We start from the raw sequence: 26984 nt of genomic DNA, 5'->3' as shown, positions 1-26984 counted from the left end.
AAGATCAAAGATAAATTCCTTAGTCAAATGAAATTACAGAACATAGAGATATCTCCTCCACCTCTCCCACAAAATATCAGGCTTGCAGTATTACAGAAGCAATTCTAAATATGTTCATTTCAACTCTTCCCAATAATTCCAGTCATAACAGCAGCAATTTAATTTGAAATACAGGAGTCATAATGAAAAGTCACTGTCAGATTATAAAATCATGAATGAAAAAGCACAGAATGATCCCCTTGGTGTGAATAACACTACTAATAACACACCTACACAAGAAAGATGGTTTGACATTCCAGCAGATGATGAGCAACAAATGACTTGTGTGTTTATAGAATCTTAAATATATTCTACTCATCCATTATAAGAGTCTTAGAATTCGCCCAGGCATGGTGGCTCATGCCTATAACCTCAACACTTTGTGAGGTCAAGGTGGGGAAGACTGCTTGAAATCAGTTCAGACCAGCCTTGGCAACAAAGCTAGACCCAGTCTCTACGAAAACATTTTTAAAAAACAATCTTAGAATTTAACACTATCCACAATTTTACAAATGAAGAAACAGGTCCAGCCATATGACATTATTTGTCCAAAGTCACATAACTAGCTGGCAGCAAAATCAAGACATCTTAAGAACCATACATGCTCCTTGTACTATAATCAAAGAAAGAAATAGTTATACCTTAGAAAGAGATATAAATATATTAGGAAAATTTCAACTTTTTAACCTATATGCTAAATTTTAAGCATTCAGCTCATTAGCTCCAGAAATTGTGAAAATGTAATTCATAAAGTTAGGGAAGGAAAGTTGTATGACTGACTTAAATTTTATACTTATCTTTTTATACTATTAGCTTTAAGACACACACTCAGCCTTATATCCAACTCTGCAGATTAAGAACATGAGTTTTAAAAATATATAAAATTTTATCAAAACTCTCTCTAAAAAAGGTAACTCCCTAGAATGCTCCATGGTATCACATCTATTTTTCTTTCACATCCTGACACCTTTTTAATACATCCTGTTTTTCACTGGATTATGTAACAAAGTAAGCCTGTCACATGGATAGCAGTAGAAATAGTCTTATCTTGACTGCTTCAGGTGACATAACTCATCCCAACTCTATAGAAGTGAGCAGCAAGAGAAGTCCAGAAAAACTGTAAATAGGAAACATAAAAAGAAATATCTGCAAATCATACATTTAATAAGGGATTAATATCTAAAATATTTTAGTAAATCCAACTCAACATGAAAACAAATAACCCAATTTTTTTAGAATGGGAAAATAACTTGAACAGGCATTTCTCAAAAGACGACACACGAATGGCCAATTGGTACACGAAAAAATGCTCAGCATCACTTATTAGAGAATTACAAATTAAAACCACAATGTGATATTACTTTACCCTCTTCCACATTTACCTTTAAGCTAGCTTTGATCAAAAATATTAAAGGTAAATGTTGGACAGGTAAAGGTAAAGGTAAATGTTGGACAGGGTGTGGAGAAAAGACTCTTATACAGTATATTGTTGGTGGGAATATAAATTAGTTCAGCCATTATGGAAAATGGTATGGAGATTTCCCCCAAAAAACCTAAAAATAGAGCTGTTATGATCCACTGATCCCACTTCTGGTTATGTATCCAAAGAAACTGGAGTCAATATGTCAAAGGGATATCTTTACACATATGTTCACTGTCACATTACTTATAATAGAAAAGATATGGAAACATCTATGTGTCTATCAATGAATAAATGAATAAAGGAAATGTATATACACACAATAGAAAACAATTCAGCATTTAAAAAGGGGGAAATTCTGTCATTTGCAACAACGTGGATGAATCTGGAGGATATTATGCTAAATGAAAGAAGTCAGGCAAAGAAAGACAAATACCATGTGATCTCACTTATATGTGGAATCTAATAAAGTTAAACTCACAGAAGTAGAGAATCGAACAACGGTTACCAGAGGCTAAAGGGTGGTGGGGGAGTTGATCAAGCAGTACAAAGTTTCAGGCAGAGAGGAAGAATAAGTTTGAGATCTTCTGCATAGCAAGTTGACAACAGTCAATAATAACGTATTGTATTTTGAAATAATAAAAGTAAATTTCAAATGTCTCACTATAAAATATTATAGGTGAGGTGACAGATATATTAATTAGCATGCTTTAAGCACATCACATTGAATACATATATCAAAACAACACATTGTAAGTCATAAATGTATGCAATTATGATTGGTCAATCGAAAATATTAACTTTACAAGAAAAATAATCAGGAGATTAAAAAAGAAATAGTTAAAATACTTTAGATTTAGTTGTAAAGATATGTCCTCCACTAACTCAATTTAGATTCCACTGTCTACTCAGAGTCAGAACTTACAAGATGTTTCTACTAAAGCACAACATGCTTGCTAGTTCAACTGGTTTCAAAAGTCAGAGCACTTATTAGACAACACCTAAAATCATTCATCAAAACTCTTTTGGGCAGGCAGCGATGTTAAACAAATTAGTTCCACCATACCGCCACCACAGCCACCACTTTCACTCTCTACTCCACTTCCCATAGTCTATGAACCAAAAGGGAATAAAATATTCTTACCTTTTATTATTAAAAAGATAAAATATTTTAGCATACATATCTTATGCTACTAAAATGAAAAGTATATGCTTAAAGAGTTTTACATGAATTACATTAGATCACAAAGTAGTATCTCAATACACACACACAATATTCAGAAAAAACAAACACAAAAATTAAAACAAATAAAAATCAATATAACAACTATTTACATAGCATTTATATTGGGTTAAATATCATAAATAAACTAGAGATGATTTAAAGTATACAAGAGGATGGGTGGGTGCAGTGGCTCACGACTGTAATTCCAACACTTGAGAGGCCAGAGTGGGAGGATTGCTTGAGCCCAGGAGTTTAAGACTAGCCTGGGCAACACAATGAAACTCTTATCTCTACAAAAAAGTTCAAAAGTTAGCTGGGCATGGTGACATGTGCCTGTGGTCCTAGCTACTTGGGAGGCTGAAGCGGGAGGATTGGTTGAACCTAGGCTCAACCGAGGCTGTAGTGAGCCATGATCGGTACCACTGCACTCCAGCCTGGGTGACAGAGCAAGACCATATCTCAATAAATAAGTAAATAAACTATATGGGACAATATGCATAGGTTATATGCAAATACCATGCCACAGTATTTGGATTTTGGAATCTGAGGGGGGTCCTGGCACCAACCACCTGAGGATACTGAGGGCTAACTCACACACACCCATAGAGTAACTATATATGCATCTACATGTGTGTATGTCTATGTATGTGTATATATATAGTATATAGTAAAGCAGTCTTCCTAAAATCATGTGAGTTTTTTAGAAAGTGTAATTATTCTAAAATTTTCCTCAATGTTCTAAGTTTGTGGGTGCATGCCTACTTTTTCACCAAGAATTGTGACAGGCTTCCTATAAAAGCAAGAGCAAATATCTATATTTAGGTCTAGTTGTTGAAGTATTCTATAAAAAGTTAGCATATTGATATTTCAATTTATATAAGAACTGGTTTACATTCATATTATTCACATTACTTAAAGCAATCCTTTAGACAGTGAGTTTTAAAACTATCAACCAAAATATATGCCTCATCCTTTTCATGGATTCTTGACATGCTTATAAGAAATTTGTTTTGGCAACTAACGTAATTTATATCTGCCTCAGTTTCTCCATTTGTAAAATGAAGATAATAGCATCTTACCACACAGACTTGCTGTGAACATTAGGTTAATAGTTGCAAACTGCCCAGAAAAGTACACTAAGCACATCATAAGCCTTCGAAAGCAGAGCTATTACAATCATCATCATCACTACCACTATCGCTACTACCACCACCTTCATAAGCATCTCAACCGATTCTTAGTAAAAGTGTAGAGTCCAAGAACCCACTGCCAGAGATTCTAATTCAGTATCACACCAAGGTTGGAGAACACTGTATTAAAGAGAAAGGGGAATAAATAGCCAAGATAATACATATACCAATATCATTTTATAAATACAGAAACAGGAAGCAGAATACTTTAAAACAGAAAAAGCTTCCGTTTTAAAAGTCAAATAACACCTTTACTCCCACCTCCAAAATACATACAACATATCCCCAAAGCCAATGGCTGCTTTCCAATGACCCTACTACTCAAGAGTAGATAGGATACAGAAAAAGTAAGAGGCCCTGGGCTCAGCAAAGAATTGGAGAAGCCTGTACATTTCATTACTTCTCGGGTAGAGAATAGCTAACAATTTCACACACAAAAAAAATTGTGAGTAGAGCAATTATCAAATGTTTGAGCATTAACTATATGTGGAATGCTAAAGGGGACTTAACCATAAGAAAGGAAACTTTCCTGGAATTTCATTGGGAAAATAACCTCCCACTTTCTTCTAAAGATCACTGAAGTCTTGCACCAGCTCAAGCAGTATAAGCTGGGAGCTCAGAGAAGAGATTTTAGTTAGGGTCAATAAAAAGGCTTCATAGAAGAGAAAAGATCTTTGCTAGACCTCATAATGACTAAGATTTTTATAGGTTGAAATTGCATTTGAGGTCAAAGAAAACAGTCTGAGCACAAAGCAGAAACTTGGAAGTACTACAGGTATTTCAGGACAGTACATTGAGTATTTGCCAACACTGGAAAGGATGGTCTTATCATTCTCTGCTCAAAAATCTAATTAGTACTTCAGGAAGACTGTTTTGGCAGTGGTGTGCATCATGAATATAGCGTAACCCTGGCTCTGAAAATGGACAGAGACAGGAATCTAAAGGATTATTTAAATTATGGACAGGCACAGTGGCTCATGCTTTGTAATCCCAGCACTTTAAGAGGCTGAGGTGGGAGGATTACTTGAGTCCAGGAGTTTGAGAGGAGCCTGCATGACATAGAAAGACCCTATCTTTACAAAATTAAATAAAACAAAAAATTAAAAATTAATTAATTGGCAGTGAAGAGAAAACAGGTATCAAAGATGTCTTAAGTATTACGTCTGTTTTTTTTTTTTTTTTTCTTCTGAACTTCCCAGTCTGTTCTGGTATATTCAAGATGAAGGAGACGGTAGACAGTGAGAGCTGTAAAAAGGAAGCTCAGGGCTAGTCAGAGAGAGTTTAGACTGAGGGGAAGGACAAACCTGTGGTAGAAAAGGTAGAGAGCAATTTGAGCAAAGACTTGGAAGCGGGAAAGTGCAAACATTATCATCAGGTTGATTAGCTCTGATTTGCTAGAGCCAGCAGCTCACAATTGCCTTTTCTTTACAATGCATCAAAAGGCTTAAAGGTGTTACTGAAGAGTAAAGAAAAGGCAAAACAGTTTAATCCATAGAATGCCTATAAATGATGGTAATCTAGAGTTTAAATTAAATATTAAATTATGTTCCCTATATTTAGTAGAGCATACAAATATATTTTGATATAGCTTACAATGTAAAATGTTGACAAATTTACCATCCAACAAAAAAATCAACAATAAAGCTTTGCTATATTCAATCTCACCTCTACTTTTTGAAAACTTTTTAATAGGCGATTTGTGTGGAATTCATTATATTACACAAATGGATCTTCTCAATCAAGTGATTCATACGACTGTTAAACAGTGCCTTAAAGATAGAGGCCATGCTTTTTTCTTTCTCCCTCTTATACTATCAAAACTCAATGGTATAAGGTATGTACTTAGTATACTTACTAAATGAAAGATATCCTATAATCTGATCTGTGAATTGGTTAAATAAAAGGTATAAACAGTTATAAAATTCCATAATGAAAGACATGTAATTTATTAGAGCATCCATGCAGTACTGTTTCAGGTTACTACAGCTCACTGTATTGCCACTGCTGTGGCAGAAGTAAATGTAAAATGGCCTTGAGAATGCGGTGAGATTTTACTTTAAGTGTATACATGGTTTCTAGGTATTTACTTCTGCATTAAAAAAAATCACTCACTAATTTATGAACACTCTTGGGATAGTAATAAAATATTTCGACATGATTAGGCGCAGATGAAAAAACTGTTTTCTATGTTTATTTAAAATATTTTTCTTGCATTTAAATTTTATTTTCAGTCTCCAAAATATTTCAGCACATTTTATTCATGTGATCAACTAAATTAACCAATAATATCTTCTCACATACCGTTCATTTCTGAATAAAGATATCTTAAAAGCTATCATATTTTAGAGATTCTGACTCATTAATTCTTATAGCATCATATTAAAATAGGCAAATACCATTTCCAAAGTAAGTGGGTCATTTATCTTAAAGGAAAGGAACTAACGTTTGTTAAAATACCTCCTAAACTAGATCCATTATTTTTAATCCTTACAATCCTGAGAGATAGTATATACAAACCTATCTTATAGCTGCGAACTTGCTTAAGGTTCCAGAGCTATTAAATGATCCTGTTTTAATTCCCTTCATGTTTGTCAAGCTCCAAGTCTAACCTCATCTTTCTTACAGTAAGTACCTGGAACACTGCCAAGTACCATGTTTTAAAGAGGCTAGGGCATAAAGGGACAGGGGCGGGGGCATAGGGCAAGACTTAGTGAAGTAAAAGCAAACATTGTAAAGTCCAAGTACGTTACTCATTGAGGTGCTCTTCAAATCTATTATGAACGTGTTTCTCTTACTTTATTCACAGATACCTTTCTCTGCACACCAGTAGCTAAGAATTAATATCAAGCTTTGAAAAAAGACACTTTATAAAAATGCAATGCAACAACAGGTACTGAGAATTGTTTCTGATAGGACAAACAGCCCTATGACATACCTCAGTAGCCCTGAGGCAGTGTCTTCCTGAAGACACTATACTAAGAAATTTTCAACAACAATCTGAGTCATGATGATATTTTATAATAAGAAGGGTTGAGATGAACTATCCTAGCAATTAAAGAAGATAGGTGTTTGTTAGCTGAAAACTTTACTAACTGTATGTCCAATGATGCTATGAATAAAGATGAAGTTTTAATTTTTCTAGAAAACGTCAGGAAGTATCTATGGTATATTTTGCACTTTTCAAACAGAATATACAAATTATAAACATAGTTAATAACATAAGTTAATAATAAACATAATCAAAAACATTATAAACATAGAGAAAAAATATTAAACTTCCAAAAGGTATAAAGTTCTTAATTTTAAGAACAGAAAAACTATGGTTCCTGTGTTAACAGAAGCTGGCAGTAAACATACCCCTTTCAGAGTTAAAAGAGTATTTCAGAATGGAATTTTAGAGCCTATATATAGCACTTTATAAATGAGAGTGGAATTTTTGTTGCTCCAATTTACTCCTTTCCCTTTCTCTCTCTCTGCCCTTACCTCTATATCACAACACATAAAACTTTTCATTTTACTTTAAAAACTGCTATCCCATATAGTATAAAAAGGTGAAACAACTTCACATTTTAAATTAACATGGGGTTTTTAGGAGTTTTGAGGCTTTCAATACCAAAATGAATACACATTGGATCTTTAAAAACTGTTACAGTAGAAGTACCAAAACACAGTCTCTCTCTAGCATTTTGAACAAGGTTTCACAATAATTAGCACTGCAGTAGGTAATTTAACATGTGTGACCTTTTGTATAGTAACCATTCTAAATCACAACAGCCAAGAGCACAGTCATTTATTTGTTTGTTACCTTGATTTAGGGGAAAAAGACACAAGAAAACGGGTTCTACACAAAGAATTCACACAGTACAGTGCTAGTGTAAGTAAATAAAGTTTAGTTCAAAGGGAAACAGATAATAAAAAGTCAAAGACAGAAGTAGGCTGGCAACTGAGATGCATAAACCATTTTGGCCTAGATTTGTTTGTAATGACTATGTGACCCAGATACTAAAATTTTTGGCTAATATTCAGAAATCTAGCAACTGGAAGAAATAAGATATATGGTTGGCTGGTTAAATATTTTAGCCAAAATTACAGATACTTAAAATCATAAATTATTATAGCATTTCTACACAAAAAAAATTAAACTTTAAAAATAAGCATTTCTTTTCTGCATTGTAAATATCCCATAAATTATACTTCACCTTTATAAGCAGACAGTAAATAAGCTACAGAGGTTATGGTACAAAATTCCTTTGGAGAGAAGAGCTGGAAGAAAATATACTTTTTAAAAAGTAATTTATTTAAGAAACTGTTTTCCTAAACTCTCCTTGTTCCATTATGGCCCACATATTTACTTTACAGATAGGTGTCTATTAAATGACAAGAGAATTTTTGGAAAAAAAAAAATCTTCAATTCCAAAGCTATACAAGCTCTGCTAATGAGGGTGCTGAAACATGTAAGACAGAGAGTCGATTCACCAGGGACTCAACTTTATTATTACAGGCTTGACAGACGAAGGTAGTGTCTCAAGTAAGTAAAAAACATAATCCACATCCTTAATGCACCCATGGTGGACCATGCTGGTGCCTATCCAAAGCTTCCTTCTTCCTAATGATCCATGATTGGATTTCTATATCCACATCTCCCCCAGTAGTCAATGTGCCTCAACTCAGGGTAAGCTGACTGTCCTGAGCTGCAAGGGTAAACCACAATTAATCTAATTCATTACGGTAAGCTCATCCCTCTTGCCAATGATTAGTTTAGGCATTTTTAGAATTAAGCAAATTTAGGCCAACAGGGAGCAAGTTGGGGGCAGGAGTGCATGAGAACTTCTCAGGGAAAAGAAGCCATATTTCCCAAGAGAACGCCTATAGTTTATTCTTTTCGTTTTGGGTCTGAAGGAGGAAACAACACAATCCTGACTGCAACCAACAGCCATTTAGCAACTACAGTGTTGGAATAAAGAAAAATACCATGGAGAAAGAGTAGAGTAGATGACAAACTGAGTCCTTGGAAAAAAATCACCGAGCCATTAGCATAACTAATCCGAATATATGTACTTCCCTATGTAAGCCAACTAATATTCTTTTTATTTAAGCCAAATTAGACTAATTTGGAAACTAATTAGCTATTAGGAAACTAAGAATTGCCAAGTTCTATGTTAACTACTTTTAGAAAACCTTAAAATCTATTTTACTTACTCCTAGCTTAAAAAAAATTATATGGCTTGTCTATATTTTCCTAATTTCCTACAGCGACTGTGTACTATATGTGCATTGGGAGGGGAGTTATTCAATCTTAGTGTACCAATATGACCTCTTCTTGATCATCAGTATAACAAATTATACTTTTAGTATAGTAATGCTTTCAGGGGCCCAGGATGTACTCAGATTGCTTTGTTCTTATAGCCTGATTTTGCTCCAATATCAACTGTCTCTTGTTTCTGCTGTACTTTACTCACAACACTTTCAGAGAACCGCAATACTTTCATCTACAGTTCACTGTCTCTCTATGCCCTGTGCATTCTCACTCCACTCTGAGTTCCCAGTTATACAGACACAGATGGCTGAAGTTGCTAGAAGTATGCTCTGAAGCATTGAAAATTATTCTGAGGACAGTGAATTTCTTTTTGAACTTAGTATAAACTAAAAATATAACATAGATAACTAGTTTTGTACTTCTTTAAAAAAATATCTCATTTACTCATTCCCTTCTTCCCTTCTTTTGGCATTTACTTTACCTAGAAATGCTTTTGACCTCTTACTTTTAAATAGATGTTGAAGATTTCTATAAGGTTAAGGCTACAAAACAGAAGCCTGTGGGACAAATACATTCTGTATGTCTATTTTGCCCTGTAGAGTTAATGTCACAGAGTGTCTTAAAAACACTTGAAATAGTTACCAACTAACTTAAATAAAAATCTGTATTTAGGATCCTTTGGAAAAACTGAAATATTGGGCAATAATCAGCCTGAATACTCCCGTGGTCACCATCAGATGGAGCAAAATATTAGCTGTCCCTCTACCCAGTTAGATGAGCACAAATTCTCTAAAGCCCTAGTTTCCTTATTATTTCCCTAAATGGCCTAATTATTTATAGTTAAGGTCCTTATAGGTACTTGACTATGGTATCCCTGATACAACAGGCTAATGGCAGCCATAGGTACACAAAAGAAATATGATTGGTTAAGAAACTACAGAAGTTCATAAGGAATTCTGGAAAGTCTGTTTCCAAAAAGTTTCCTCCTGCATCTTTTAATTTAACCAGGAGTCTATTTCTAGAATCAATGATCCAGCAATAAATTCTTACAATAATCGTGAAAAAAAGTGTTTCTTAACAGAATGCTATTTGAAACAAAAGCGTTAAATTCTTCATCTAAGTTTCAATCACGCAACCGGTAGGAAAATCCTACACCTTCCAAGTCTGATATTCATTAAGTGGTGTAAACAAGATGACCTGCACTACATATATACCTATCATGTATGTACAAAATTACTTATGTGTTTTATGTATAAATTAGGAAGTAAATTTTCTTTTAAAACTAAGTTCTCCTGGGCTGGGCGCAGCGGCTCTCACACCTGTAATCCCAGCACTTTGGGAGGCCAAGGTAGGCAGATCGTGAGGTCAAGAGATTGAGACCATCCTGGCCAACATGATGAAACCCCATCTCTACTGAAAACACAAAAACACACATGGTGGCGTGTGCCTGTAGTTGCAGCTACTCAGCAGGCTAAGACAGGAGAATCCCTTGAACCTGGAGTCAGAGGTTGCAGTGAGCCAAGATCCCACCACTGTACTCCAGCCTGCCCAGACAGTGAGACTTTGTCTCAAAAAAAACAAAAGAAAAACAAACCAAAAAAACCCTCAGTTCTCCCTCTACTCTCTATATTATTTAATGAAGTCAACAAACAATAACAAGAATTAGCCCAATTCAAAAATTATTTTTTAAGAAGGAATGTTTTCTAAATTATATTTATACTATAGTCACTTCCTCCTAATATTAAGTACAAGTTACTGACAGCATTTTAGAGATAATCTTACAATCAAATTCTATAGGTAGAACAATAACAATACTATTAATAGTTCTAGATTTCTGTCAAATGCAAGGCTTTGTCTACATCCCAAATTTCAAATCTATTCCCTTCTCTCCAACTTCACTGCTGTAACCATCATCTCCAACCTGGCCTGCAGAAATAGCATCTAACAATATTGCTTCTAGATATGCTTCAGTCAGACTCATGTTTTTGAAATGAAAAACTGAATCATAGCATATCCCTGTGCTTAAAACCTTTTTATGGCTTCCCAATATCCCTTAGGATATAGGCCAAAAAATCCTGAAGAACGAACACATAATCTCTTTCTTGCATTCTTCTGTATATTTACTTATCCTTCTTTTCAATGCTCACACTGGAATCCTTTTAGTTCTTCCTTTGACTTTTGTAGATACTATTTCTGTTGCCTGCAATGTTCTATCCTAACCCTTCTCCTAATTCCTAGGCTTAGCTAATTCATGCTAATTTTTCCAATTTCAGCCCAAAAGTTATTTCTCATGTCCTACCCTCGGTTCACATTCAACACTCCCCCACATCCCAGAGCAGGTTAAGTTGGCCTGTCATATTCTTTCCTACCATCTTACAATCTCTTCCTTAATGCTCATCTTAGTTGTAATTATTTGTTTAGTTTTAGCCTTTTCAAAAGTTGCTGATTTCATGAAGACACGAAAAGATAACTGTCTTGTTTACTGTCTTACACTATCATTTAACACAATGACTAGCAATAACATTTAATAAATATATGTTGAATAAATGAATCTCATTAAATTGAATTTAACCCACAGACAAATGAATTATTGTTGAAAATGCAGCACAGTAGACAGCACAAATATCTGGAAGTCTTGAAGACCTGGTTTATAATTCCAGGTAGACTACTTGCTGTATGACCTTAAGTCTCAAACACCCAGATTCTTTACCTTAATAAGAATATTATCCAATGCCTGCTCTGTCTTCCTTAAACAGCTGCTGTGAGGAAAAAAAGGAATAATTTATTTTCTCAATACTTAAAGCACATTTTTTCATTTTAACATTTTTCAAATGAAGAGGAGTCTTACTGTAGATATCAAAAGAACTTTGCCAGACATTATACAAAATGCTATAATGCTTTGTATTATATCCACATGTATTATTGTATTCCTATATGAACTTAGACATGACTAAGAATTCACCTTTTACCTGTCACTTACCTGCATAAACAGAACTAAGCACAGCTGAATTTTAACTTAAAATCCCTGAATTATCTCTTAAAATGTCTTTTTTTTTGAGACTGAGTTTCACTCTTGTTACCCAGGCTGGAGTGCAATGGCACAATCTTGGCTCACCGCAACCTCTGCCTCCTGGGTTCAAGCAATTCTCCTGCCTCAGCCTCCTGAGTAGCTGGGATTACAGGCATGCGCCACCATGCCCAGCTAATTTTTTGTATTTTTAGTAGAGATGGGGTTTCACCATGTTGACCAGGATGGTGTTGATCTCTTGACCTCGTGATCCACCCGCCTCGGCCTCCCAAAGTTCTGGGATTACAGGCGTGAGCCACCACGCCCGACCTTAAAATGTCTTTTTAAAGATCACTATACACAGCAGTAAAACAAAAAGTTATATATACAGAACTGCCTGTGACATGTGGCTGAATTATGTTTAGTGAAGGTTTCACAAGTGATAATTCTAAGCAGATAGCACATATCTGCTGTTAAAGTCTTATGGATGGCTTTCAAGAGAAGTTACTTAACTTCGAGTGAAATGTAACATAATTAGTAAAAAAAACTTTTTAAATTAAATAGGAAATGAAAACCTCACCAAAGTAATTCCTGGACATGGCTCAGAATGATGCTATCAATCCTAAAAGTGTTAAAGATCAGAAAGAGCAGCATTTGCTACAGTGCCCATTTGCTACATGGCCCAAAGGAATTCAGAATAATCCTTAGATCAAAAGCTCCTCCTCCCCAAAGAAAAGTGTTTTATTTTTCCAAAAAGAGACATTAAAACATTGTTATTAAATCAAACAACGTACCTTACAATTGATGTGCTCTTAGAATTGAGAAAATAGAGTAATATGTATGAACATATTCATTAAATCAAGTGCTATACAAGTAGGTAATTTTTTAAACGTTCCCACTTTGTGCTATGTACAAAAAAAGTGCTTTATATAAAACTTAAAAGCTTCTCCCAAAGTCTTATAAAGTCAGTGTTTGAAAATGAAAAGATGAAATGGGATTCCAATATCATTGTTTTTCTAGAATAAAATGTTCCCGCTCACTTTGTAGAGACAGACTTGACAAAACTAACTCCACTTCTTTTGCTCTGTACCTACTTTTAGCACTGTCCACATAATTCATAACACTGTCATTTGTTAAATGCTTCAAAATATTATCCTGAGAAACTTTAATTCTAATATCTAATCACTAGCGCTCAAAAGTTCTTCTTTGTTTATCCCCATTCTTTCAATTGTTATATTTAATGTATTATTTCACTTGATTTAATATTTTGCTGATATTGTTTTAAGCACTATTCTTAACTTCAAGAACAAATTAGGACATGTGCTTTCTGTTTATTTTCTGTAAGTAGTAGTACTGGTTTTCTATGACTCCTTTACCTGGTGACCAAAACTATGTATTGCCAGTATGTCAGGTTGGTAGTGCTGGTGACTATTGAGACTAAAACCAACAAAGCTGGACTCATAATCAAACTTTGACTGTGACTATTTAGTATCTGTTTTAAAATGAAGTATTTTAAATAAATACTTTTATTTAAAATAAAATACTTCATTTTAAAACAGATACTAAATAGTCGTTCCTTCCTTAGAAATGATCATTGGAAAATTATCTCTTTAGACTTCTTTCTCTGATTCAGGATCTTAATCTCTTTGGCTAGGGACTTGTAAATTAAATCATAAACAAATTCTGGAATTGACCTAAAAAGATGGCTTAGGAAAATTTTAAGATTTTTCTGCAAAATAGAAGGTATAACACAATGTAGAACTATGGCAAATAGCCATTTGTTTATTTCTACCAAGTAGTAGCTCATTACATTGTAAATAGCCTATACACAGGCTTATAAAGAATTGTAGCATTAGACAGATGCTTGTAGTAGAAGAGCTATAAATTATGTTAATGTTATAAACTTTATTCAGAAGGAACTACTGAACTATCTTGGTAAGACAGACACTTCAGATGAATTATGATTTGTCTTTAAAACATACCTTTAAGTACTATAATCACAAATATAAACATTAATCAAACATGAAGGACATGGGAAAAGAAACAGGATAGGAGTAATGGAATTTCCAGCTTTGCTGTGTACTTTCAAATTATCTCACTTAACTGTCCATCCTGTGAGGTTGAGACTACTATCATACAGATGAGAAGGTAATGGTTAATAGCTCTTAAGTGACCCTGTGCAAAGCCAGTGCTCAAATCCATGTGTGCCTGACTATACCAGATTCTGAAATGTGGTAATGGCAAATACCCATGCTCAGCAAAAACTGCACTTCCTTGTGGTAGTTTGCATTTCCATAGATGACAGCAATAATATATCCCATTCCATTTGCTCTTTTATAGTGTAATCTTGCTACTCCATCTTTAGCAAATGAAGTCTATTTATCCTCCTGTTGATCTGGGCTGGCCCTGTGACTTGTTTTAATCAACAGAATGGGCAGAAGTAACTCTAAGTAACTTCTAAATATGGCTCTTTAAAAGGCTGCAGCTTCTTTGCCTTTGGAACATTTCTTTTTAGAATTCAGCTACCATGTTATAAGGAAGCCCAACTAACTTCACAGAGAGGCACACTTAAGAACTGAGGCTCCCAGGCCACCCCTAACTGTGCTTCAAGCCACCAGCCTGCATCCATTGCCAGCCATGTAAGTGAAGCCACTGTGGACTGCCTCTTCCTTAGCACCCCAGTCAAGGCCATACAAAGCAGAAGACTCACTGAGTCAACCCTCAAAATTATGAAAAATAATGAATTACTGTTGTTTTAAGCATTAAACTTTGGGGTGGTTTGTCATGCAGCAATTGGTAAAGCAAAACACTCACCATCCTCCTTAGAAATGTATTTCAACAATACCAGTGTTGGCACTAAAAGAGCAAATAAGAACCCCAATTTTTGTTTTTTGTGACTAATGAAATAGAATTATGAAAAGTCAGAGTGAAGCTTAAATTTGAATAATTACTAAAAGTTACACTCAGTTTACATCAAAAAACCCAACATGGTTCAGTACTTAAAATCACAATGTTTCATAAAATCACAATGACTATGCATAAAGTTGGTACTAACTGAAACACTAAGTCTTATGAAAATAAGGGCATCATTTGAAGTTTGAAAAAGAAAGGCAAACAGGTAACAGAATAAAGTCTGATTATATCAAAAAAAAGCTCCTATATTAGATTTGTATGCTGTGTATTATGAATCATATGCATTCATGTATTATATAGCATATATATTTTCATTGCAGACTATACAAAGAATTTGTATGCAGTAAAACAAACCACGCTGGATTTTACTAAACATAATGTTTTGTCTTATTTAGAAACTTAAGGATAAAGACTGTTTTGGTGAAGTATCAGTATACTGGAGAAGCAGCAAAACACCAATTCATAAAAATTTCCAGTTGATAGAAGTCTAGATTAGTCTATTGCCTTATTTTAAATTTCTGTTATATAAATGTAAAAGTCTTGTTATACAAATGTAAAAGTCTTGTTATACCATGAAATGTGCTGAATACATGCAAACTTAAAGGAATATTTTTAGATAACCTCTAAAGGATATCAGATAATAATTTATTACAAAAATAAAGATGTTAATTTATGAAGGATAAACATCATTTCCAGTAGTGACATCGTCAAAGTAGATTATCGTGCTAGAAAGACTATTTCCCTGACCCAATAAAACAGAGTCTCTTATGATGTAAATAGCAGAGAGAAAATAATCTAGCATAATTCCTACTTTGGTGCTATAATAAAAGGTAGAGAAAAAGGAAGTCCACATAAATACCTAATACAGTCTTCATAAGTCTTAGAAAACAAAGAATCTAAAATAGCAAGTAAAGAATTTTTTAAATTCCATGTTTATTAGACTGATGTTAAAAAGGTAGTCTAGTAAAAAAGAGTTTATGAAAAATTAGGAGAAATTAAATAATTTACTCAATGTTAAACCTTAATTTTGTTTTGAGGCAGACACTATGAAAAATTTTACACTCAGAAATAAAATCCTATTTTGCTCAAAAAATTTCCAGGGCAACTGTACTATGAGGGTAAGGTCTAGCAATTTATAACTACTATATTCCTTTTCAGTTGCTAGTGGAAAATATACAAATCAAGACAAATTCTTCATTCTCTTGTATGACCCCAGATATTCAGCTAACACTGAGGTTGAAACTATGCCCAAGTGCTTGCACATTCACACAAAGTTGCTATTTGGCTGTAAAGGAGCCTTTTAAAAGAGAGAAAGTGAACATAATGGAGCAGAAGGGAACTGAGGAGAAAGAAAAAGCTGCTTTTGTGCCATATGAATTATTTATTCGGTCAAGCAATGAACTCACTACTTCTAACTCTAACAATTTATCAGAGAACTCTAAATAGTGAACTCAAAGACTAAATTTAAAAATTGTCACTTCAGCAAGTTGTAATTTTTTTCCACTTGAAAATGTTTTTAAAATGTAAATTGTACTTTATCCAATAATTTCAACTTCCAATATATAAATTTTATAAATCAAACCCAAAATGTTAATTTTTAAAACAGACCCTCCCCCCAAAAAAACCCCAAATAACTTTTATCACAGGCTATTAGGAATTAAACTACTGATTTTTTGTTATTCTTAGTTTAAAAAGCTAATTACAGACATGTCAATCATGAAACTTTAAATTATTAATATTTGCGTTCAACTGATAACCACGTATCTTAAACCAGTTAAATAAAACCTTTCTACAACTGGTGAGTACTGTTGAGATTTACTTTACCAAAGTCTCCATGAGGCAGTCCTGGTTCTTAATCAGTATAGACAGTCTAGAGTCAGATTTTTCTCACAATCAGTAATGATGTTTGGTTGCCTAAATTATTAATAGAGATTAAGAACAGATTTACTTTTGAATAAGAACAGAGATAAGGTACTTGCTTCTTGAAAAAAGAAATCATCAGGTCCAATCTGTGCCCAAATGGCTTTACTGACATATCAAAGATGATGTAGAATTTTTGCTACGTTTCTCATCACAAAATAGTTTACTTAAAAAATATGAATAGAGAGAGCACACATTTATGGTCAACTGATTTTCAATAAAGATGCCAAGAACACACAATGAGGAAAAAATAGTCTCCTCAATAAATGGTGTTGGGAAAACTGAATGTCCCCATGTATAACAACAAAATTAGCCTCTCATTTCATATCATACACAAAAATCAACCCAAAATGGATTAAATACTTAAACATAAGATCTGATAACATAAAACTCCTAAAAGAAAACGTAGGGAAAAATCTCTCTGACACTGGTCTGGGCAATGATTTTCTGAGAGTATGACCCTAAAAGTAGAGGCAACAAAAGCAAAACTAGACAAATGAGATTACATCAAACTAAAAAATTCTGCTCAGCAAAGTAAACAATCAAGAGTGAAGAGACAACCTGCAGTATGGGAGAAAATGTTTGAAAACAAACCATACAGCTGATGAGAAATTAGTATCCAAAATATGTAAAAAGCTAAAACAACGAAACAGCAAGAAAATAAATAAGCCCACTAAAACAGGCAAAGGGCGTAGACATTTCTCAAGAGATGACATACGAATTACCAACAGGTATATAAAGTGATGCTCATCAGGGAAATGCAAATTAAAACCCAATGAGATATTACCTCACACCTGTTAGAATGGCAATTATCAAAAGATGAAAGAGAACAAGTGTTGATGAGGATGTAGAGAGAAGGAAACCTTTGTATACTGTTTCTGGGAATGTAAATTAGTATAGCCACTATGGAATACAGTATGGAGCTTCCTTAAAAAAATAACAATGGAACTATCATATGATCCAGCAGTCTCACCACTAGTTATAAATCCAAAGGAAATGAAAGCAATATACTGATGAGGTATCTGCACTCCCATGTTCATTTCGTTATTATTCATGATAGCCAGGATACGGAATCAACCTAAGTAAGCATTAATGAATGAACTGATAGAGAAAATGTGGTATATGCACACAACAGAATACTATTCAGCCTTCAAAGAGAAGAAAATTGTGTCAGTTGCAATGACACAGATGAATCTGGAGGACATTATCCTAAGTGAAATAAGCTAAAGCACAGAAAGAGAAATGCCAATGATCTCACTTACATGTGGAATCTAAAAAAGTCAAAATCATAGAAGCAAAGAGTAGAATGGTGGTTACTAGAGGCTGGGGTATAGAAGGGCTGGGGAAATGTTGGTCAAAGGATACAAAATATCATATAAACAGGAGGAATAAATTCAAGAGATCTATGGTACATCATAGGCCTACAGTTAATATATTGTAAGCCTGAAAATTGTGGAGGGTAAATTTTAAGTGTTCTCACCACAAAAAGTATGTGAGGTAATGCATATGGTTAATTAGCTTGATTAAGCCATTCCACAATATGTACATATATCAAAAAGTAATGTTTTATACCATAAACTAATCAATTTAAATAAGTAAACAATAGAAGAGAATGAATATTCTGCATTTTGTGTAAATGAATGAATAACATACTATTTTTTGGCTTAGACTGAGTCATTCTATAACCTAAAACCGACACAGAACACAACTTCTTGTGGAAAGTTACACACTTGTCTCCTTATCCTTTCATTTTCTATTTGAAATTGTCTGAAAATCCCTAAGTCTCAGCAGAAGTGTCTATCTGACATAATTTTACAGGACTCTATTTGTTTTTTGTTTTTTTTTTTGAGATGGAGTCTCACTCTGTCACCCAGGCTGGAGTACAGTGGTGCAATCTTGGCTCACTGCAACCTCCGCCTCCTGGGTTCAAGCGATTCTGCTACGTCAGCCTCCTGAGTAGCTGGGATTACAGGAGCCTGCCACCAAAACCAGCTAACTTTTGAATTTTTAGTAGAGATGGAGTTTCACTATGTTGACAACGCTGGTCTCAAACTCCTGACCTCAAGTGATCCACCTGCGTTGGCCTCCTAAAGTGCTGGGATTACAGGTGTTAGCCACTGCATCCAGCCTGGACTCAATTCTTAAAATTAAAAACCAGAAGAGCAACCACATGTTTTGTACATTTCCTCTAACTTACTCCATTTTCAAGGTACATCTGATAATCCCTGCTTCTACTTTCTTCCCAGACAAATCACTTGGTAATATATAGGCACTCATTCTCCTTGATTATACCCAGTTTTTTACAGAATTGGAATTAAGGTTGGTAAAGTAGTTAAATTCACCTGAGTTATAGTGAGGAAAGTAAAGCCCACATAACCTATGTTACTAACCCAGATATCCACAATCAGTATGTGGTACAGCAAAGATTAGAAACCATGTTTCCAGACACCATCTGTTGCTCTCTGCAAAATGTCCCCACTAACTCCCCTGAAGGCCCTGGAATTCATAATTGATAAAATCTTTGCAACATACTTTAGTCATAATTTACTATGAGGCTTAAAAGGGTATGCCCAGTAATTCTACTCCTGGAATTCTATCCTAGCATAAAAATCCAAATTGTCAGACAGTCTTCATATACAATGATTCATGTCTAGTATTTATGATAAAAATTGCTCTAGAATTTAATTTTTTAAAATGTCCAATAATAAGGGGAGATGGTATTTCCCCTACAATGAAGCAATTTAAAATGTTTGTTAAAGTTTTACGAAAGTGTTAAAAGAGGTACTTTTCTATGTCAAATGACCTGTCAGGAGGTGACAAGTTATAAAAATACATGAATGTATGCTAAGTAAGTTTTTTCAATCAAATCATTAGATCTTACCCCAGCATGGTGGTTCATGCCTATACTCTGAGCTACCTGGGAGACCAAGACAGGAGGATCACCTGAGCCCCGAAGTTCAAGGCTAGTCTGGGCAAAATAGCTAGACCTCATCTCTAAGAACATTGAAATTTAAATAACACAGATGTATGCTAAACAAATGTTTTCAATCAAATAAATCCATAGATTTTCACTGAGTAAGATTCTATCACATTAAGACTGACAGAGGCAAAATTGGAATATTATTTTAAACAAGTAGCAGTTATACAGGGAGAGAAACAAGTAGCAGTTATACAGGGAGAGAGAATTATCTACTTTCCCTAAGAAATACATTGTTTTAGTTTTTTTTTTTAAGACAGAGTTTCGCTCTTGTTACCCAGGCTGGAGTGCAATGGCGCGATCTTGGCTCACTGCAACCTCCGCCTCCTGGGTTCAGGCAATTCTCCTGCCTCAGCCTCCTGAGTAGCTGGGATTACAGGCACCTGCCACCATGCCCGGCTAATTTTTTGTATTTTTAGTAGAGACAGGGTTTCACCATGTTGACCTGGATGGTCTCGATCTCTTGACCTCGTGATCCACCCACCTTGGCCTCCCTAAGTGCTGGGATTACAGGCTTTGCACAATTCATTTTCTTCCTCACAGGGAAGAAAAACCTGCTTCAATAATCACTTGAAGGTAGGAATAAAATGAGTTTCCTAACACCCCCTCCCCACATAAAAAAACTTCGAGGTGTTCATGATTAAAGCAGAGCTGTGTCTTACTTTGGAGAACTGTAATAAATATCTTCCAAATGTTTTTGAGAAACTAAAGGAATGTCCTCCTTTAAAGCACGACATCTCACTTATCAAAGCTTTAAACCATCCTCAGTTGTTACAGACCTTAAATTTAAAAATCTGTAAATCTTGTCTAATCTTAACCCCAAGGAAAAGACTAAATTAGCAGAAGCACAATCTGAAGAAGATAATAGACTTCATTGAGCATACATGGTTTTACTTTTAAGACAGAAATGAGACTTATGATGTATGTAATTTGACAAGATTTAAGTTCCCTTCACACATTAAGAACAACCAGATTAAAGGCAGTCAAAAAACGGTGATATTTTTCCTAACAGAATGTTTTTCTATTTTAGTTGATATTTCATTATTCTTTTCAATAAGTGGTCTGCTCTTGACTTATCAAGACATGATAGATAAGGACATTAGAAGGCTTTATCTACCTCAAAAAGAAAAAAAAAACTCTATATGCAATAGTTTCACTTATATATTTATTTTTTGCTAAAAGAAACATTATTACTCCCAAAGCCAACTAATTTAAGATAAATCATTAAGGGCAACTACTAAAATATTTCAAAAAGGTACTATCTCATTCAGATTTTTAAGTACTAAACCCGCATCATCAATAAAATATCTTTCATCACTCAAAAATACCTTTATTTTGGGTCTAAGGTTTCCATGTATCAACAACTCATATTCTTTTAGTAGTTTCTGTAATTAGAATTCTGAAAACTACTATCTAGTTACTTAAAATAACCCTGAAGTAGCTGAAAGGTCCAAAAGTTTTCTAGGCTCTCTCTAATTCTGTGCATAGGGAGCTAAGTTTTCCACACAAGACATAGAATTTTTCTTCTGAAACAAAGCAAATGAGGTACAGTGAACAAAATATAAAATTAACTAGTAGTTGTTTTGTCATAAGCTTCCCTATAAACTGGTTACATGTTAATGATGACTGTTCATACTTGTAACCAACTGGACCCAGCAAGAAAACTGTAGCTTCTGCTTTAAACTAGCTCTTGTCTGTAGTTTATGTAATGTAGTGTATGTAATGTAAACCAAGTTACATAACTTTTTGAGGTTCTCAGTTCTATCTATAAAATGAGCCAGACCAGATGGATTTCTAAGGTCCCTTTCCACTTTAAATACCTGTATTTCATTTTCTCTGAGTCTTTTAAAAATCGTTTTCAAAGGTAGTAAAGCATCTTTGAAAGAAGGGAAAACATATTTTTTTTTACAGTAAAAATATTTTCACTTTTAACTGACAATCTGCACAGAAAAGCTCTAGGTTCTCTCCTTGTATTTTCAATATCCCCTTGGGATCTAGGGAAGCTGATTTCCCTTTTAACAAGATGATCTCTATAAATGAACGAGGCTGTTTCTGCTAACAGCCTTCTTTTCACCATTCTCCTTGTAGAGTATCAGCTATTAATTCCAATTGGGCAGGTTTCCCTAGATGTCCTGCTTAGTCAAGGTGGGCCTCATAACCCACACAAGTTGATCTCCCATAAAAGGTGTTAAGGGTTGATTTGGTTTTGTCTTTAGCTCTTTATGGGAACATCAAGGCTTCTGGGAAGTAATTTCATACAGGTGGGTAACTCATAACACTTAGGATCTACATTCACCACATAAAATGCTGCAAACCTAGAGAACAAAATGAATTTTCGGTTACCTGTTTACTTTCCTGTCACTAAGACAATTCTGAAATGTAAAATTAATCTTTCTACTTTAATTTTTTTTTTTTTTTTTTTTTTTTTAGTAGCTGGGATTACAAACATGTACCACCATGCCTGGCTAAAAGGTTTAATAGGATTTATTACATTATATAATACAACCTCCCAATCTGTTTTCTGCTATCACAGTGTACACTTTAATTTTCAGCTAATGGAGTAAATGAAATGGAGTAATTTAAGAGCACTGTAAAAGAAAAGACTAATCAACAAAAATGCTAAATACATAAATGGTTTAGTGAAATGTCTGCGAATCTGGATATTCAACATGCTAATTTGGGCTTGACCACCTCCCCAACTCCCTTACGCCTCTCACAAATTGTAAAATCCAAACAAATTCTTCTGGTAGAAAACTTATAGTCAAACACTAATATCTGGATAAATTTTAAAAAGTTCATTTTCTGTATTTTCCATATCAAAATATTGAACATCTCCTCTGGTTATACTTTTCATTAATTTAAATTTCAAGTTAATGTTTCTTTTCTATTAAAATAAATCTATTAAAAGAATTATAAGCTTTAATCACTAAACTACTGATTCAGAAAAACAAACAAACATGAATTAGTTCTCAACCATTCCAGGAGTCCACCTTAATATGTTCAAAATAACCCTGAACAAGTTAAAATATCCAAGATAGCAAGAAATTTCCCACAATCGGAGTCTAAAAGGAGGTAAGGGTCTTTTCACCCAAGGCACTGAATAGAGCTTTTCTTCTAACACAAAGTGTTAGAAGAGGTACAGCGAACAAACTGTAAAGGTAACTAGTTCTTTTGTCGTATGGTCCCCTACAACCTTCTTATATTTTAACAATTAATGACTACTGGCAGCTTCTAACCAGTAAGGATATAATAGTTTCTGCTGTGGAAAGTGAAGTGAGACTAAGCATATTACGAATTTTCTAACAGATTATCAGAACCCAAATCAGAAAATTTAAATGCGTGACATTCAAGAATTTTCTATTTCATTACTGTAAAGACATTAAATCTTACTTATTTAAGTATATTTAAGTGTTTTATACTTGAGTTGACAAACTGTCAAAATTACCAAATTTATACCAAAACAATATACAAACAATATTTTAATATATACTACATATATACATGAACACACAAAAAATTAATTACTGGGAGACAATCTAATTATTGATTTAAAAAGTGAGACACTGATACATACAGAGCCCATGGCTATATATTTATTTGCTCAATGTAATTTGTGAGTTAATGTACCTATTATATACCTATTATATAACCAAAGGCACCTCGATCAAACAAGAACCAAATATACCAACCAGCAACCCATCTAGTCTGCTGCTTTGCATTTACTTATGATATCACCAGGACCCAGTGAGGTTGCTAGAAAAAGTATGGAGAAGACAGTAAGTCCACTTACACTCAGTCTGAACTTTTTTTCCTCAGAAAGAACTGTCACTCCATTCCACAAGAAACCTCTATAATAGAAAAAGACAAACGTGGGGATTATGCCAAATTGACCCCAAGCTTTATTCTTCTCCTCAAGGCACATTCAGTAAAAAGATCTAAACACACATCTGATTTGACAAGCATTTAGGTTTACAAAGAACGTGGTGACATGAAATCATACTTGTAGCATTCATGGGTTCTGTGTCAAAGGTCATTTAGTAGTATTTCAGCTGCTGCCTACTGAGATTTAAAGTGGGCAGAGCGTAGAAAGCCACAAACCATAGCACACCTGCTCTAAAAGGCACCTTCAGAATCATCTCCCCCAACATTTTTATTATACAAACACATGTTATAACATATTTGATTAACTCTGAATTTCCTAAGAGCTACGATAGAATGATACTAAGTTGTATGAAAGACATACACACACAAAAACAAAAAGCTAAGGAGGCACAACCACAAAATAAAAAATTACATAAATCGAAGGCTGCGCTTTAAATGTGCTAATAAAAAATAAAATAAATGTACATGATAAATAATGAAATCTTAGGCTTAACACAATACTATATATAATGGATTATTAGATTTTTATATTTCTCTGAAGGGAAACATTCAGGATACAAATTACAATGCTATGAAAATAAATTAGAGCCTTAAAACCAAATGAAATATCAAATTGAATCATCTCTAAAAATGAAACAGGATTAATTGCTTAAGTTATTGAAACATTCTAAAAATCATTAACTATAGTGTGAAAATAAACTTTTTCCTGTGCCACAATATAACACAGAAAGCTCTCAAGAGCTTCGTGAGACAAACCATTCAAAAACAGACATGGGGGAGGGGAAGGCTAAAAGGATTGGCAAGGGAACTGAGAATAAACGCAATCCATTAGGCAGTGGCTAAATATTTAGAAGAGCAAGTGCATTTTGTTTTTACCATCCTTGGAATGTGTACCCAACAGCTGCAAAACAGAAAGAGGTGAGAGGTGCTGCCACAAACACAAACAAAAATTTTATAAAAAGGAGGAGGTAGCTTTCCTTGAAGGGAAGAGATATAATATTTAGAATTCCTACCTTAAGCAGAGCTGGCATTGTCAGGTAAAATTTAAAACTTTTGTATTTACATTCTGAATACTTCTGGAGCTTATCCATATGGGGGAAATAAATTATATGCAGCAAGCCCAATTTATTCCTGTCTTCTCAGCAAACCAGATCTAAGCTCAATCTATGTTTAAAAAGCTGGAATTGGACCGGGCGCAGTGGCTCACACCTGTAATCCCAGCACTTTGGGAGGCCGAGGCGGGTGGATCACGAGGTCACGAGGTCAAGAGATCGAGACCATCCTGGTCAACATGGTGAAACCCCGTCACTACTAAAAATACAAAAAAAAAAAAAAAAAAAATTAGCTGGGCATGGTGGTGCATGCCTGTAGTCCCAGCTACTCAGGAGGCTGAGGCAGGAGAATTATTTGAACTCAGGAAGTGGAGGTTGCAGTGAGCCGAGATCACGCCATTGCACTCCAGCCTGGGTAAAAAGAGCAAAACTTCATCTCAAAAAAAAAAAAAAAGCTGGAATTGAAATAATAAAATAGCATTTATCTATTCCACTCTCTATTGCTTCTTATCTATAGATCTCCAATTATACCACCTCATTTATGAGGACAGTATTATAATGTTCCTCTCTATTCAAACTTCTATTATAACCTTAGCAGCTTTCAACATCTACATAGATGCCTATAAAGCTTTGGTAATAAACATCCTTTACTCCATTGCTAAGACTTGACCCTTTGTCATAACCCTGAAGAACCCTATCTCAAAAAAATTATAAACTCCATTTTACTTCTACGTCTCTCATGCCTTCATTTCCACTATGCTCATAGAGATCTCCAGACCTAAAATCTCTCTTTTCCACTAGCTCCCTAATCCTGGGCTCAATTCCTTTCCTATTGGCTCTACCACTAAAATGGTTGCATATGCAAGTTACTTACTCACACTATCCAAAACTGACTTCTGTATTGTTTCCTCAACTGATTATTCATGTATTGACTGTTTGCTTGGTGTCATCACTATCCCTGGAGTCACCTCAGCTAGAAACTTGAGTTAATTTTGTCTACTTTTTCTCTCCCACTGGTCATTTCCAAGCATCAAGTCTTACTAAATTTACTATTTATCAACGAAAAAAATGTATAGACTGAGATCTACTCCCACTTCTCTATTTCTATTGACAGTCTCAGTTTAAGCCCTCATCACCTCTTATCAAGCCAACTACTTCCCAAATGGCCTCCCTCCCTCCAATCTTTTTTCCTTCAAATTTATCCTTTACAATAACTATCAGAGTACTCTATTAAACCTTAATACAATCAAACTGGGCCCCTACTTAAAACCCTTCAATGACTGTCCAATGCACAAAGAGAAGAAGTTCAAGCTCCTACACATGGTGCTTAAAAAGGTGGCATGATTTGGTCACATATCTCTCCAGACCCATTTTCAATCACTTGCTGATCCTCATCTCATATTCCTGTCAACAGAGATCTGCTTGTATGTCCAGAACACTCCATGTTGTTTCTCACCCATGTGTCTTTGCTCCTGTTCTCCTTCAGGCTATTCCTCCCTTCCTCTTTCCCTGTGCCCCCTCATTTGAATGACCACACAAACACAATCAATATCTCCCATTCTTTGTTGCTCCCTGCCACCTCCCTTTAGTATTCAGTTCAGGCATTATCTTTTCAAGCAAGCTTTCTTTGGCCATTCTTTTCAGTTTCTCTGTATTATAGTGGCCATACTTTATACAAGTATCTGTTTTGTGACTGTATCCCTCATTTTTGAACTTCCTAAGTGCAGCACCACAGCTTTACCTACCATTCCATCTCTAGCACTTGGTACAATGCCTAGAAAATGGTAGGCAAGGGCCGGTCACTGTGGCTCACACCTGTAATCCCAGCACTTTGGGAGGCCGAGGTGGGTGGATCACGAGGTCAAGAGATCGAGACCATCCTGGCAAACATGGTGAAACCCGTCTCTACTAAAAATACAAAAAATTAGCTGGGCATGGTGGCACGTGCCTGTAATCCCAGCTACTCAAGAGACTGAGGCAGCAGAACTGCCTGAACCCAGGAGGCGGAGGTTGCGGTGAGTCGCGGTCGCGCCATTGCACTCCAGCCTGGGTAACAAGAGCGAAACTCCATCTCAAAAAAAGAAAAAAATGGTAGGCAAATG

General features: G+C 34.8%; 1 protein-coding gene across 48 annotated transcripts in view; it reads right to left on the bottom strand.

Annotated features, from left to right (window-relative positions):
- Positions 1 to 26984, bottom strand: part of ZEB1 (zinc finger E-box binding homeobox 1) — a 215100-nt gene that overhangs the window by 167052 nt on the left and 21064 nt on the right. For 4 of the 48 annotated variants that reach the window (XM_078329804.1, XM_078329825.1, XM_078329792.1 and 1 more), the window contains exons 2-3: positions 23739 to 23796; positions 11842 to 11890 (exon numbers count right to left, since the gene is read on the bottom strand). The exons of 41 other annotated variants lie outside the window; for them this stretch is intronic. The gene's annotated coding sequence lies outside the window, so the exon portion shown is untranslated. The remainder of the gene's footprint in view (positions 1 to 11841; positions 11891 to 23738; positions 23797 to 26984) is intronic. 3 more of the 48 variants (XM_078329791.1, XM_078329809.1, XM_078329815.1) reach the window with 1 other exon arrangement.

Source organism: Callithrix jacchus, chromosome 7, assembly GCF_049354715.1.
Source record: "Callithrix jacchus isolate 240 chromosome 7, calJac240_pri, whole genome shotgun sequence".
Lineage (NCBI taxonomy): Eukaryota > Metazoa > Chordata > Mammalia > Primates > Cebidae > Callithrix > Callithrix jacchus.
This window is presented reverse-complemented; position numbering and strand designations above follow the sequence as displayed.